This window comes from Diabrotica virgifera, chromosome 6 (genome assembly GCF_917563875.1).
Source record: "Diabrotica virgifera virgifera chromosome 6, PGI_DIABVI_V3a".
In the NCBI taxonomy this organism is placed as follows: Eukaryota; Metazoa; Arthropoda; class Insecta; order Coleoptera; family Chrysomelidae; genus Diabrotica; species Diabrotica virgifera.
The window spans coordinates 17,256,192-17,273,071 of record NC_065448.1 but is presented as its reverse complement, the minus strand read 5'-3'; the positions used below and the strand labels follow the sequence as shown (position 1 = coordinate 17,273,071).

Here is a 16,880-nt window from a genome sequence, read left to right as displayed (position 1 = left end):
AAACAATATGCCATTATCAAAATAAGAATAGTAGTAAACAACGATAAAAAAGACATTAATGAGGTGATCATAATTACCTTAAAATAACGATGGTTATCCTTGCACAAAATTAGATCAACGGATCGCTAAAACAGTTTTCCGTTTGTAAACAAAAAACGCGTGCACTCTCATTCACGGTTTCTCTTGCAGGGACCGTTAATCGAATGACTCTTCCTATTGAGTTACTGCATGCTATTCACCAACGTGTAGTTTCTTGTTTGTGTGCGGTACCCCGTCTTACCTCGAGGCCCCGTCATGCCCCCCATTCCCCTATTATTTCAAAAAAGGTGTGAAAAGAATATATAGGTGTTTTTAGTAAATATATTTATTATAATTTTTGTATCTTTGGATTTGTCTACCTCGGGAATAAGATTTTTTTTTGTTTTATGGCATAGCCTTCGGTGTCAATTAGCCAGTCACAACTTTGTTTTCTATTCGTACATAAAGAAGGCAATGAGGTTATTAGAGTTCCATAGCAAACTCTTCCACTCTCGGAAATAAGATAATAAGTAATATTTAAAGTATTTTTATACTTCATTAAATTTGGTCTATTTGACACTATGTCTGAGAAATCTTGTAGTCCGTACCCGTACAAACAAAAGGAGTGTAGCTCAGTGGTAGAGCGTTCGACTGGAGATCAAGAGATCCCCGGTTCGAATCCGGGTGTTTCTATTTTTTTTTAATTTTTGGTATTGTTTTAATAAAAACTTTTGGAAAGTACTAAGTAAAAATTAGTTTAATCTTTAAATAAAATATAAATAAACCGTTTGAAAGTATATTTATTTCATTGAAATCATATAATAGAAGTATAACTTCTTACGTGCGTACAAAGTACACACACATTCTTTTTGTACTGTTTTGTAACTGTTGTAAAAAATTAACCTAGATATTCGTTATTGAGCTTCCCACATAACAATTTCATGTTCTTAGTAGATTCATAGAACATACTTTTCAGAAAAAGTATATACTTAGAATATGCGTAATTACCATTGCGAATGTGCAGAGCATATACTGAGTATATACTACATTACAGTACTTAAACGTTCTATGTATATACTTAGAATGTACCACCGCACTTCTTTTCAGTATATACCAAGAACATACTTTTTAGAAGATTCTAAGGAGGTGCTATAAACCTTCTATTTATATACTTAGAATGTACTATCGTACATATTTTTAGTATATGGGAAGAATATTCCAAGGAATTGCTATATATGTACCTTCTAGTTATATACTTAGAATGTACTATCGCACATATTTTTAGTATATGGAAAGAATATTCCAAGGAAGTGCTATCTATATACCTTCTATGTATATACTTAGAATATACTATCGCACATATTTTTAGTACCTATATGGGAAGAATATTCCAAGGATGTGCTGTATTTCTCAGAACTATGTTTTCAACATCACCCAATCTCATCCTAGGTTCTACTAATATTATTTACATATTCTAATTGCATATGAGAATGTAGTTATTACATTCTACAATATTACGTAAAAAGTAAGTATAAAATATATAAACTTTAGTTATGTTATATAGGTACCTATGTATAATAAATATTATATGGGTAAGGAGCCTATATATAAAATATAAGTAATATATTTAGTTATTATGTGCACATCAAAATAAAAATGCTGCTTGTATAATTATATAATAGCCAAATATATATAATTTGTATGTAAATTACTAAAATTTATAGGTATCTATATACATTATACATACTTTTACTTACTAGGTATTTAGGAAATATTGAAGTACCAATATGAATTTATTATTTTCAAGCTGCTTTTTATGTTCTTAAAAATGTTTTAGTCCTTGTAGCTAGAAATACTTCGTCTGCGCTTCGTCCTAACAGCGTAAACGTAAATGCCTAACTGTACTCTGACTCTGGAAACTATTTTCATATTTTGCCCTTTTGTTACTTACCCCCTTCCCTTGTGCAGGTATAAAATATGCAATGCAAGGGGTCAGAATGACAATGAATAGCCGTTTCCGGATTCCCGAAAATTATATGTAAAAATACTTATGGTATAAACTCAAATCAAAATGGTATTCTATTCATTTCAATTGAAAACGAAACGAGAATTTCTCATTTTTCTTCAATAGAATTAAGTATTAAACTTTTTTACCATACAATTAAAACGGTTTAAAAAAATGAATTAGATAGTTCAGTAGTACCTACCAAAATACCTAAATTTTATTAATTATTCTTAACGCGAAGTTGATAATCTATAGGCTAACATTATTCTTCTTCCTATATAGTATATAGGACATACAGTATTCTTATAGGTACATACAGTATATATTCTTTTTAAGATATTTTAAAAGTATATAGAAGTATGTGTTAAGCAATACTTTTGCATATACTTACGCATATACTAAGAATATTCGATTAAGGTATATTCTAAGAATAAACTTTTACGAACATTCCGAGATACTACGTACACGAATGTGCTCAGTATATTCGGTGCAAGAATATTCTTTGAAGCATATGCAAAGAACATGAAATTTAGAATGTTTTTTATGGTACATGCTATGCTTGTACTACGCATATACTAAAAAGGATATACTTCGACGAATGTTGGTAGGATATGCTTAGAACATGATGCGAACATCATTGTTATGTGGGTTAAAGTTGAGTAATTGAGTATTGGAATCCTTCCTTGTGGACCTGGGGTAGATCGATGATCGATCCATCAATTAGTTTAAAAGTCATTCTATTTGCTTATCCGAGAGACCTGGGTAGTAGGTTATACCTAGTTTTCTATATAGTGGAGTCACTGAAGGTGGATATCAGCTATTACCTCCGATTTCGTTAAACCTCCATCGATTTGCATTAAAATTGGTGAGTGGTTATAGGATATTTCAAGGAACAAAGGTGACATGGTGCCAATGTGCGCTTTTACCCTAGGGGTGGATGCCACCCCTTCTCGGGGGTGAAAATAATTTTATTAAAAATAACCCCATAATTCGATAGAGGGACAAATTTCAAGCAAAATTTGTTATATAAAGTTATTAAAATAAATCAAAACTTTTTGAGTTATTGAAAATCAAAGATTTTGATTTTTCTTGAGAAAAAGGCATGTTTTTAATCAATTTTTCATCAATAACTCAAAAAGTGTAAGTTTTTACAAAAAAGTTATTATTATCAAAATGGAAGATAATAAAAAAAGAAATAAACCCCTCACTAGAAAAACCTTTTAGTGTTAACTAAAAGTGAGTTATAGGTAATTGAATGTATATTTTTTTCGACGAGTAAAAAACTCTTAATTATTCAAGCTGAGATAACGGGAAATTGATGCATTTTATAACATAAACTTATTTAACATTTGTCAAAGTACTTAAAAATATCTATTAAATGAGCCCCCGAACATGATAGCGTTAAAATTTATGCTCCAAAATTTTTTTCAAAATTTATCTTTTAAAATTTTATCCAAAAAATGTTATTGTTTTTTTTTAATAGCTCCGTTCATGTTTACGATATCAGGATCATATAAAAACTGTTTGAAAGTTAATTCCAAGTGCTATTTGACCACGTTGCACCTAATATTTTAGACCCTTTAGCTTTTTAAAAATAAAAGGTTAAATGTCCCCGGTTGCATGGTTCCCACAGCAAAATTTAAGATTTAAACGTTTCTATGTCGGTTATTTTTTACCGCATAGAAATAGTAAAACAGGTAAATTATTTGGCACAGAAAAAGCTAAAATTTGGTTATATATAATTTTTTAAGTATATTGAGTATTTTTGGAGTTATTATCAAAAGAATATGAGAATTACAATAATTTTAAAAATTATGATTTTTTTAAATTACATATTTTTTTCAAAAATATGCACTCTAAATCGGTCAAAATTATCGAAAACATTACTTATGCTAATATAAAGAAGTTCTTGTAAGGATTACTATAAATTTTAATTTTTGTGGAAATGGCGTATGTTTTATTTTTCACTTTTTCCTAAAAAATTCGAAACGGTTCTTTTATTTTCATTATAACTTGCTTAAGTTTGACGCTATTACCTTGTTCTGAAGCACATTTGATAGGTATACCGAAGTACTTTGACAAATGCTTAGCCGAAATATTTTATACATTACATCGTTTTCCCGTTATTTAAGCTTGAATACTTAGATTTGAGTACTCCTCGAAAAACATACACATTCAATTGCCAATAACTCACTATGAACTAACATAAGGTTAGTTGTTTATGTGAGGAATGTATTTAGTTTTTTATTATTAGTCCTGTCGCCAGGGGGGGTACAACGGCCTCCTTAATTCAGATGGACTTACCCAAGTTTTTTTTATGTATTTTGACCCGTAGAATACGAATTTTTTGGGTAACAGTTGATCCGGATGTCGATAAGATTGTTATAAACAAAGAACTTGAGGAATTACATAGCAGCGATTTTTCGCAAAACAAAATATTTTTCTGTATTTTTTGGGTGATTCTCAGCAAAAATGGTCTTACAAGTTTTTTCGTAGGACGCGTAGTTTTCGAGATAAACGCGGTTAAACTTTCAAAAAATCGAAAAAGTGCAATTTTTGAACCGGAATAACTTTTGATTAAAAAATAAAATAGCAATTCTGATTACTGCATTTGAAAGTTCAAGTCAAATTCTATCGGTTTTGATTGTTTGCATTGCTAAAAAATAAGTTTTTATTTGTTAAATAAAGGTATAAACACATAGCGTTTCCCGGGCCCAATGCATGCGTTTTAATGGACGTAATGTACGTAGACATTCTGTATGCGCGCCTACTCGTTCGATTTCAAATTAGAAATGCATTGAAAATATCATTCAATTACTATGTGTTGATAGCTTTGTTTAACAATAAAAAAATTAATTTCTAGCAATGAAAATAATCAAAACCGATAGAATTTTACTTGAACTTTCAAATGTGGTAAGCAGAATTGGTATTTTATTTTTCAATCAAAAGTTATTCGGGTTCAAAAATTGCAATTTTTCGATTTTTTGAAAGTTCAACCCCGTTTATGCCGAAAACTATGCATCCTACCAAAAAACTTGTAAAATAATTTTTTGCTTAGAATGACCCAAAGAATACAAAAACATGTTTTGTTTTGCGAAAAATCGCTGTTATGTGATTCCTCAAGTTCTTTGTTTATAACGATCTTATCGACATCCGGATCGACTGTTACCCAAAAAATTCGTGTTCTACGGGTCAAAATACATAAAGAAAACTTGGGTAAGTCCATCTGAATTAAGGAGGCCGTTGTACCCCCCCTGGCGACAGGACTATATTTTCAATTTCAGTAATAATAACTTTTTTGTAAAAGATTATAGTTTTTGATTTATACGTGAAAAACCGATTTAAAACATGCATTTTTTTACGAAAATATAAAATCTTTGGTCTTTAGTAACTCAAAAAGTGTTGATTTATTTTAATAACTTTATATAACAAATTTTGCTTATAATTTGTCTCTTTATCGACTTATGGTATTATTTTTAATAAAATAATTTTCACAACCGAGAAGGGGTGGCATCCACCCCCAGAGTAAAAGCGCAAGTTGGCATCATGTCACCTTTGTTCCTTGAGGTATCCTCTAATTACTCACCAATTTTCATGAAAATCAATGGAGGTTCAACGAAATCGGAGGTGAAAACCTTCAGTGACTGCACTAATAGATGAGTTTGTAACTTTGTACTATTGGTCATAGTTGTCGAGGTACATTATGTAAATAAATAATATTTGACAGCACATTTTGTAGTTTGTGATGTCATGGTCATGTTATAATAATCCAAGTTTTATTTTTCAAAATAAAGATAGAACTGTCAGATAGTTTCATTTCTTGTCAAATATAAAATTTTTTGTACCCCTTTTGTTTGAAAATTCGTAAACAAAATACAGATATTTCAAAATGCTTTTAGCCAGTAAGTAACTTTTAAGCAACCAATCAATTTTATTATAAAGTGTAAATAGTTTCTCTTTTAATTATGTATGTACAATGTGATAACCTATATCTACGTTTTTTAAGTCTTTTGGTATAAATGAAAGAGGCCGTACTTGCCGGCCGTACAATTAGCTATCGTACATCCTCTTTTCAGGTCTCTCAGGTCTCAGGCTCATAAAATCACTTGAAATCTCACCATCTACCTTCACTATATACCGTGTTCATGGTCATGGACAACTAACACTAACATGTATATCACGTTTAATGTGTACTCCCTTCCCTTCTTCTTTATGATAATCTCTTTTTGGATATGTCATATCGTCAACGCTATTTTAACTTTACAGCTGTCCTTAACAGATTTTATGGTGTAATCAAACCACCCATCTTAGTTTCTCATTCACAACATCCGTCTGCTGCTCTAATTCCTTCGTCATTTAATAAGTATTAATTATAACGATTTTATAATATTACTAAAGAAGTAAAAATCTTCCATTTTATATGGTATATAATTTATTTAATTTTTTTCTAAAATAGATCCAAGTTAGACCTAAAGTAGGTACATCACTAGTACAATACAAACGTTTTCGGACTAATCAGTCCATCATCAGGTTAAAGCTCCAGATTTAAAGTAGTTAAAACTAGCTACTGAGGTAGGTCGAATGACCTTACCAATGACTGTAACATCGACTTATTGTCGCATTCGATGTAGCCGAAATGGCTAATTTTTGGTAAGGTCATTCGACCTACCCCAGTAGCTAGTTTCAACTACTTTAGATCTGGAGCTTTAACCTGATGATGGACTGATTAGTCCGAAAACGTTTGTATTGTACTAGTGATGTACCCACTTTAAGTCCAACTTGGATCTATTTTAAAAAATTTTAAATAAATTATATACCATCTACAAGAGAAGATTTTTACTTTTTTAGTAATTTTTATTATGGTATACAGCCAATGAGAGGGATTCATTCCTTTTTATAACATTTTATAATAGGTTTTCTTTCATATATTTCTTGTCCAGTCTCTATCAGAGACTAGATATAGCATTATGATTTGAAGCAACTTCAGGCCCAGTGGATATTTGTTGTACATTTATCAGATATGTGTAAGGTTAATGACATTTCGCTTAAATTTTCCTTAACTTGAATGTTCGTGAAAGGGAGCGAAGTTAAGAATAGGATCTTTGCATTTCTTTGACACAATAACTCCAACACCAAAAATGATTTTCAATTGCGTTCTTCGTTTCAGTGTGGTCTTTATTAGCATTTAGGTAATGTTATGATTTGAGTTCGATTTTCACTCCGAAAAAAATACTGCCTCGAAGGGTTTTACAAACTGTGCAAACCTTCAAAGCAGATTGGTGTTAATGACTATTAAGTACTATACATTAAGATAAGTCTGCACCAAAGTATGTATGTACTTTAATACACAAATTTTCTATTTTTAGTTGTGAAGTTGGCAGCATGCGTTGTATTGGTCGTAGCAGGAATTAAATATATAAAACGAATATAATTCAGTTATACATGCAGCGATAGAAAAATCATCGTGCAATCGTGCTTGTAGAGAAACAAATAAAGTTTGTTAAGAAAATAAGAGTTTTTATTCCTTATTATACCTGTATTCCCTTGTTTCAGTATTTGCAAGGGAATACAATACAAGTGGCGAAAGGCACTACATGATATTGAAATGGTAGGAGAGCAAAGTATACTAAATGTGCAGTCACTCAAGCGTTATGGGGACCTATTAGGTTGTGAAGAGTAGGTCCTAAAACCAAAAAAAGTTAAGTAAAGTTTTTTATTTTAGTGGGGATATTCCATTTTTATTTTAATTTTCCATTTCCAACAATCGTTCTTTTAGATTATAGCGCCAGCTATCCATAATTAGAAAAAATGTCTCGAATAAAAGTTACTTATTTTTACCCCACACCCCTCTCCGTGGGAAGTCGTGTTTGGTATCATTCGATAGATTTTTAAACAATATTGAGCACGTATTTTTAGTTTTTCGATCTGTCATTCATTTCGCGAAATATTCGCTTTTTTCTTGTGAAACTTTGGGACCCATTTCCTTACGCCCCAATCAAATCGTCACATTTTTTAATATACACTCTTAACTTACCTTATCTTAATCTGACCATTTCGAGTTTTTCTAAGGATAGATTTTTTTTAACGAACTCCCCTGCATTAAGAGCCAATATATGGTAGAGGTACATTTTCAGGGTACAAGGTTTCTCCCCATGTAATAATCTGACGCGCTCGAGTAACTGCAAAAATCCCCGCTTGTGCTCCCCTACCATAATATGCAATCCTCAGTAATGATTCCTATTATTCAATACCAAATCCATGCATCATTGATTGTTCATTTGTTTGATTTGGTTTTACCCTCTACCAATGCAGGCATTTAAAAATATTTCTTTCTTTTTTCTTGCTTCAGCTTTAAGACCACCATCAGTATCTCTTAATTAGACTTGGCTGAGTACTGATATATCAGTGGCTATAGGAGTAACTTGAAGAAGAAGAATTTAAAAAATACAAAATGTCAAATTTAGTTTTTTGACATGTATAAAATTCTTTGTAATCATCTCAGTCAAATACTTGGAAGTACGATATAGAATAGATATTTCGAAATGGATGAGCGTGTGTTTCGCTGTAAGTAACTTTTGAGTATCTCTGTATTTGATTATATTACTTTAGTTTATTTCGTTGTTTCGAAGTGTGTTCATTGGCATTTTATTTTTCAATGTAGAGCTTACCGCTTAACTGTGGATAATTTAGACTAGTTTATATGAGACGTACGTCGCGTATTTATGCTTCTTGTACGCTGCGTCCAACCTACAATAAGAGGCCCCATTCATTATTATGTAGTACATATAGTGCAGTCACTGAAGGTTTTCACCTCCGATTTCGTTGAACCTACATCGATTTTCATGAAAATTGGTAAGTAATGGATACCTCAAGGAACAAAGGTGACATGATGCCAACTTGCGCTTTTACTCTGGGGGTGGATGCCACCCCTCCTCGGGGGTGAAAATTATTTTATTAAAAATAATGCCATAAGTCGATTGAGGGACAAATTATAAGCAAAATTTGTTACATAAAGTTATTAAAATAAATCAACACTTCTTGAGTTATTAAAGATCAAAGATTTTATTTTTTCGTAAAAAAATGCATGTTTTAAATCGGTTTTTCACATATAAATCAAAAACTATAAGCTTTTACAAAAAAGTTAGTATTACTAAAATTGAAGATAATAAAAAATTGAATACATTACTCACATAAAGAACTAAACTTATGTTAGTTCAAAGTGAGTTATTGGCAATTGAATGTGTATTTTTTTCGACGAGTACTCAAATCTAAGTATTCAAGCTTAAATAACGGGAAAACGATGCAATGTATTCCTGCTAAACATTTGTCAAAGTACTTCGGAATACCTATCAAATGAGCTTTAGAACAAGTAATAGCGTCAAAATTAAGCAAGTTGTGATGAAAATAAAAGATCCGTTTCGATTTTTTTAGGAAAAAGTGAAAAATAAAACATACGCCATTTCCACAAACATTAAAATTTATAGTAATCCTTACAAGAACTTCTTTATATTAGCATAAGTAATGTTTTAGATAATTTTGACCGGTGTAGAATGCATATTTTTGAAAAAAAAAAGATATAATTTAAAAAAATCATAATTTTTAAAATTATTGTAATTCTCATATTCTTTTGATAATAACTCCAAAAATACTCAATATACTTAAACAATTATACATAACCAAATTTTAGTTTTTTCTGTACCAAATATTTTACCTGTTTTACTATTTCTATAGGGTAAAAAATAACCGAGATAGAAACGTTTAAATCTTAAATTTTGCTGTGGGAACCATGCAACCGATGCCATTTAACCTTTTATTGTTAAAAAAGTAAGGAGTTTAAAAGATTAGATTTAACGTGCTTAAATAGCACTGGGAATTAGCTTTCAAACAGTTTTTAGATAAACCTAATATCGTAAACACGAACGGAGTTATTAAAAAAAACAATAACATTTTTTGGAATAATTTTTAAAAGATAAATTTTGAAAAAAATTTGAAGCATACATTTTAACGCTGTTAACATATTATTATTAGGGGGCTCATTTGATAGGTATTTTTAAGTACCTACTTTGACAAATGTTTACTAAGTTTATGTTGTGCATCAATTTCCCGTTATTTCAGCTTGAATACTTAGAGTTTTTTACTCGCCGAAGAAAATATACATTCAATTACCTATTAGTTAACACTTTAAGTTAACATTAAAAGGTTTTTCTAGTAACGGATTTATTTCATTTTTTATTAGCTTCAATTTTGATAATAATAACTTTTTTGTAAAAACTTACAGTTTTTGAGTTATTGATGAAAAATCGGTTAAAATCATGCATTTTTCTCAAGAAAAATTAAAATTTTTGATCTTTAAATAACTCAAAAAGTTTTGATTTATTTTAATAACTTTGTATAATAAATTTTGCTTAGAATCTGCCCTCTATCGAATTTTGGGGTTATTTTCAATAAAATAATTTTCACCCCCGAGAAGGGGTGGCATCCACCCCCAGGGTAAAAGCGCAAGTTAACAATATGTCACCTTTGTTCCTTGAGATATCCTCTAACCACTCACCAATTTTCATGCAAATCGATGGAGGTTTAACGAAATCGAAGGTAATAGCTCATATCCACCTTCAGTGACTCCACTAATACAGACGAGACGTATAGTGATAGTGTAACGGTGTACGCGACGTACGACGTTTATTGCAGACAGCCGCGCCGTCTAAAAGTATGTATACGTCGCATATAAGCAAATTCTTTATTTTTAGTTGTGGTAGGAGCATGCGTTGTATTCATTCTAGCAGGGATTAGATACATAAGAAGTTTATAAAATTAAACTATACACGCTGCGAAACAAAATGTAACGATTCATCATTTAAACTTTATAGACGAAAATAAAATTTGTATAGAACAATAAATTTAAAAAATAAAAATGTATACCATTTTTATTCAGTTGCAATGCGAAGGCAAAACAGTCTTACTTTTCAATTAGAATACCGAGCGCAGTCCAGTCCTCTGAATAGCGATTTTCGGCTCTTATTGGAGCCTCATCGGAGAGAACGTAGGCACTGTTCTCCATATCCTAATTGACCAGCACCGAGAGCTTTTCCCACCCATTGCAATCGAAGTGAAGGTATTAGGTGACTATCGTCATCTGGAAATTGAAAGATGAAGTAGTTTTCAATCCTAATAGCAAAATTAATAATATTGAAAATATTAAAAACATTACTAAAAGATTTTTTAATTGAAAACTTATTGGTACACTTTCCTGGTGACACCTCCAAGGCTTCTACAATTTGCAAGCACAACGATGCTGCAGTGAAGACAAAGGGAAGGAATTCTACACTATGCAATTCACATCCCCGTCTGCCGCTTGGTAAAGTTCCAACGGAAAATGCACCTGGTTACCTTGGTAAAGTTTCGTTGGAACTTTACCAAGCGGCAGACGGGGGATGTGAATTGCATAGTGTAGAATTCCTTCCCTTTGTCTTCACTGCAGCATCCATGTGCTTGCAAATTGTAGAAGCCTTGGAGGTGTCACCAGGAAAGTGTACCAATAAGTTTTCAATTTAAAAATCTTTTAGTAATGTTTTTAATATTTTCAATATTATTAATTTTGCTATTAGGATTGAAAACTACTTCATTTTTTAATTGCCAGATGACGCTAGTCACCTAATACCTTCACTTCGGTTGCAATGGGTGGGAAAAACTCTCGGTGCTGGTCAATTAGGATATGGGTAACAGTGCCTACGTTCTCTCCGATGAGGCTCCAATAAGAGCCGAAAATCTCGATTCAGAGGACTGGACTGCGCTCCGTATTCTAATTGAAAAGTAAGATTGTTTTGCCTTCGCATTGCAACGGAATAAAAATGGTATACATTTTTATTTTATAGTCGTATTACTCCGTAGAGTAACCAAGTGCATTTTCCGTTGGAACTTTACCAAGCGGCAGACGGGGGATGTGAATTGCATAGTGTAGAATTCCTTCCCTTTGTCTTCACTGCAGCATCCATGTGCTTGCAAATTGTAGAAGCCTTGGAGGTGTCACCAGGAAAGTGTACCAATAAGTTTTCAATTTAAAAATCTTTTAGTAATGTTTTTAATATTTTCAATATTATTAATTTTGCTATTAGGATTGAAAACTACTTCATTTTTTAATTGCCAGATGACGCTAGTCACCTAATACCTTCACTTCGGTTGCAATGGGTGGGAAAAACTCTCGGTGCTGGTCAATTAGGATATGGATAACAGTGCCTACGTTCTCTCCGATGAGGCTCCAATAAGAGCCGAAAATCTCGATTCAGAGGACTGGACTGCGCTCCGTATTCTAATTGAAAAGTAAGATTGTTTTGCCTTCGCATTGCAACGGAATAAAAATGGTATACATTTTTATTTTATAGTCGTATTACTCCGTAGAGTAACCAAGTGCATTTTCCGTTGGAACTTTACCAAGCGGCAGACGGGGGATGTGAATTGCATAGTGTAGAATTCCTTCCCTTTGTCTTCACTGCAGCATCCATGTGCTTGCAAATTGTAGAAGCCTTGGAGGTGTCACCAGGAAAGTGTACCAATAAGTTTTCAATTTAAAAATCTTTTAGTAATGTTTTTAATATTTTCAATATTATTAACTTTGCTATTAGGATTGAAAACTACTTCATCTAACAATAAATTTGTTAATTAAAAATATGATAAAATTAGACAAATGTATAAGACTTTGGTAAAATTCCATACTGTTGCTTGTCAATATCGTTAAACTAAAAAATATTACCTTAACTTTCAGCCTATGAGATCCATAGCTGCTAAGTAACTTAACTGGTAGGGTTATTCTGATCTATTCTTAAGGGGATCTGATAATGAGCAGTAATTTGTAGTGCTCGAAATCGGCTATCTTGTCCAACAGATTCATCATCAACCGGTGGTCTCATGTTCAACCGATACATCATTCTTTGTAATATTATTACGGTTACGAAATAGTTTATGAGTTTTTAGTCCTATATGAATTTTGTCACGTTCACTTGCTTTTCGACTTTTAGCATATTTTATTATCTATTTTGAAATATTTATTTGTTTGAGTTTCACTCTTTATTTGGGAAAAGTGGTTTTATTTTTTGCATTTAATTCGTATTAATGAGTTAGTAGTTATGAAATGTAATTATTTTGTACACAACTTTATAAAAATTGTACTTTGATTTTGCCAGTGGGTAAAATCTTCCTTGTCCTTAGTCAATGTAATTACTTTTGTTTATTGTTGACACTCAACAGATTGCAAAATAATTTTAAATAAAAAAAAATCGTATAAATTCAATGTATTCAACACACCTTTTAAGAGGCTACACTAGCGATCAACAGGTAGCAACAAACGCGTTCCAAGATTGCGGCTCTAATTTTGAATATTTTGTCGAGATATTTGGCACAGATATTCGTAATACTTATAATAAAGAATGGCGGTACAGAGCCCAATTTCAGAAATATGTTAGTACGTAGAAATTACTCTATAACTAAATAAAATATTGAAAAAAGGAGCCTGTACCGCCATTAAGAAGAAAAAAAAATTAACTTTCTTCAAATAAACTTTTTTATCCCATGTCTAGATTTTGTGTCATTTTGGACCTACTAAAATTTTTTATTTTTAACAAGAAATCGAACATATAACTAAATAACTAATTAGGCAACATAGAGAAATTATCACTGTCATTTTGACAAACCTGTGTCAGATTTTCTCTAATCTGTTCTGTCATCTTTATCGATATCTGTTCAATGCAGTAGTGTGTTAATTTAAGAATTCGTTTTTGTTGTTTCATAGGAAAGTAGGTAGTGTTTATTGATAGTTAATTTATTATATATTTGTTTTTGTATAAGTTGTTGGCCTCTTTGAAAGAATAGATTGGTGTTAATTGTGAGTTTTAGTTATATGTAGGTAGGTAAGTATATTTTACGTAAAAATATTTCGAATTCTAATGCGAGTATATAAAGTTTTAGGAGGATTTTTTATTTTAAAAATATTATCAATAGTTTAACAAAATGGAAAAAGTAAATCAAACGAAAAATAAAGTGAAACCTTCCAAGAAAACCGTACCAAAATTATGCGAAAATCGAAATTTGTTTCGCTTCACAACAAAAAATGATTATTTATTATTGTTTTATTATTAGATATTTTATGCAAATACCTTTCTAAATACCTATCTTAACATAACATTTTCACCCATTTTGGTTTATGTTTATAAATATCTATTTATTAATAATAAAATCGTTTTCTATTACTTCCATTTAGCGCGACTATGATATTGGCAAAATATTAATCTTAGATAATGTCAAAAATTACCACTGTTGCCAAAGTTTATGATACTATCTCCCGAAGTTATATTTTGTTGCTACCTGTTGATCTCTACTGTTTACTCTTAAGTAGGTATATGATTATTTTTCCATCATTTTTCTTATGTAGGCCAATGTGGTATTTCGTCGTGGATTCCTATTATATCTGTCAGTTTTTTTATACATACTGAGGAGTCATATTCTCTACCATAATTTGGCATTTTTTACATTGTTATTGTATATATTTTTTATAAAAATTCTTTATTTTTAGTTGTGAAGGTAGGAGCCTGCGTTATATTAATTGTAACAGGAATTAAATTTATAAGACGTTTATAAAATGATGCTATACACTAAAGAAACAAAAATGTAATTATTTTATGCTTGTTGAGAAAATAAAGCTTGATATAAAAAATTTCACTATTAATGTTTTTCACTTGTTATGATACAATTTTGTAGATACTTAAATGTCTGCTAGGCCGCACATCAAAGAAACATGAAACGTAAAACGTGAAACATAAAACGTGAAACACGTTTCATGAAAATAAAACAATGCTAAATAAATAGAAGTCCGCATACCAATGAAACGAGTGTGATTCATGCGTGTGAAACATTTTTATCTTCCGAAGGCGCACACCAAAGAAACATGAAACGTGAGACACGTGTCATGGAAATAAAACGCTGCTAAACAAATAGACGTCCGCATATCTATGAAACGAGTGTGATTCATGCCCATGAAACATTTTTATCTTCTTGAAACGTGTTTCATGAAATAGGACGTGTTCTATTTTTCGATATCAATTTCATTGTTTTAACTAATTAATTACATGCGTAAAATGAATGCCGACCAAGAATTTAATATTGTATTTAATTCTGTGGTGGAGCAGAACGAAGAGTTGTACAATAATAATTATAACCTGAAGTGGTACTCGAATAGACAATAACAAGAAAATATCGTTTTTTTTTAAACCAGGACCCACAATGAAACTATGTAAATGTTTGAATACTCATTCTATAAAATGATTGAAATTTAGCAAGATGGTTATTTAATTCATTTGCAACCAAATATTATGTACTATGGTTATGATTTTTGGACAGTAATAAAAGAGTTGCCACAAGAGCAACGACCTCGGTATCATCACTTTCCATTATTTACTATACAAATTTTATTTTTGTTTCTTTAAAGAGCGGTGCCGACAGCAACGACCACGTCACTGTCCATTGCCGAGTATACAAATTTTATTTTTGTTTTATCGATTAGCTTATCACATGAAACGGTTACTTTTTTTACAATTTATTTGTTTCATGTTTCACATTTAATGTTTCACGTTTCATGTTTCTGTTATGTGCGACCAGCCTTAGAATTGTAATAAAATTCAATACCGTTAGATACTTATTTTTTAACTATGTACTTTAAATTCTATGTACTTTATATTCCTTTTTAGTCCATATATTTCACAGAAGTTTCTTGTTTTGTTTAGTAGTTGTCAAAGTTTGTGAGTAGAGCTTTCCATAATCACGGTGTCATCTGCATGTCTTATGTTATTAATATTTCTTTTGTTAATTATTATTTTTCACTTTCAAATAGTAATGCTTCTTCAAAATTAATTCACTATGCACATTGAATAGTTATGGAGACATAATACATCCCTGCTTAACTCCTCTCCTGATTTCAATTTCTGAACTGGGTTCGTCAACTATTACAATTTGTGCTCTTTGATTTCTGAAAAGGTTTGTTAGTATTCTCAAATTCTTTTTGTGTATGTTTTTTGTCTTTAGAGGATTTGGACTAATTTTCCATGTTCTACATCGTCAAATGCTTTTTCAAAATCAACATCACAAAACATGCACATCCATATGAATATTCATGCATATTTAAGCTTTCACATTTCGGTTTTTAACATATGTTATTTTTTTTTCAAATATTTGTTTCCGTTTCCCTATTTATTTGCAAAAGATTGTTTTTATTGTTTGTATACAATTCATGTAAGTATTCAGTATATCTTTGTAATGTATTTTTTTTGCGTCTGTGAATATTTTTCCAAGTTTTCTTACTTACCTACACCTATCTGACCTTTCATCTGGATTCTTATTACCTTTTTAAGTTTTTTAATCATATTGAGGATTCATGTACCTATTCTATCATAATTTTTTTTAAATCTTTTTAATTTTTAGTTATCAAGCTGGGAGCATGCTTTGTATTAATTTCAGCCGGACTTAACTTCCTAAGAAGCATATAAATTTGAGCTACACACGCAGGGAATCAAAAATGTAATATTTTATACTTGTAGAGAAAATAAAGCTGCATATAAAAAATTGACTTATTTTTTTATGGTAGGGGAACAAAGTATGCTAAATGTGCAGTGCAGTCATTCGAGCGCTTTGGGGACCTATTGGGTTGTGAAAAGTAGGTCCTAAAACCAAAAAAAGTTAAGTAAAGTTTTCAATTTTAGTGGGGACTTTCCATTTTTAATTTAATGTTCCTTTTCCAACAATCGTTTTTTAGATTATAGCGCCATCTATCCATAATCCGAAAAAATGTCTCGAATAAAAGTTACTTATTTTTACG

General features: G+C 31.0%; 2 long non-coding RNA genes across 2 annotated transcripts; both read left to right on the top strand.

Moving 5' to 3' along the window:
* Positions 1–5,776: 5,776 nt before the first annotated feature.
* Positions 5,777–7,535, top strand: LOC114328188 (uncharacterized). Its single transcript, XR_003652128.2, has 2 exons — positions 5,777–5,925; positions 7,390–7,535. It is a non-coding gene; the product is annotated as an uncharacterized LOC114328188 (long non-coding RNA).
* Positions 7,536–8,447: 912 nt separating this feature from the next.
* LOC114328186 (uncharacterized) lies at positions 8,448–16,627 on the top strand. The gene is made up of 3 exons (XR_007698695.1): positions 8,448–8,587; positions 14,586–14,680; positions 16,487–16,627. It is a non-coding gene; the product is annotated as an uncharacterized LOC114328186 (long non-coding RNA).
* The last annotated feature ends 253 nt before the right edge of the window (positions 16,628–16,880 follow it).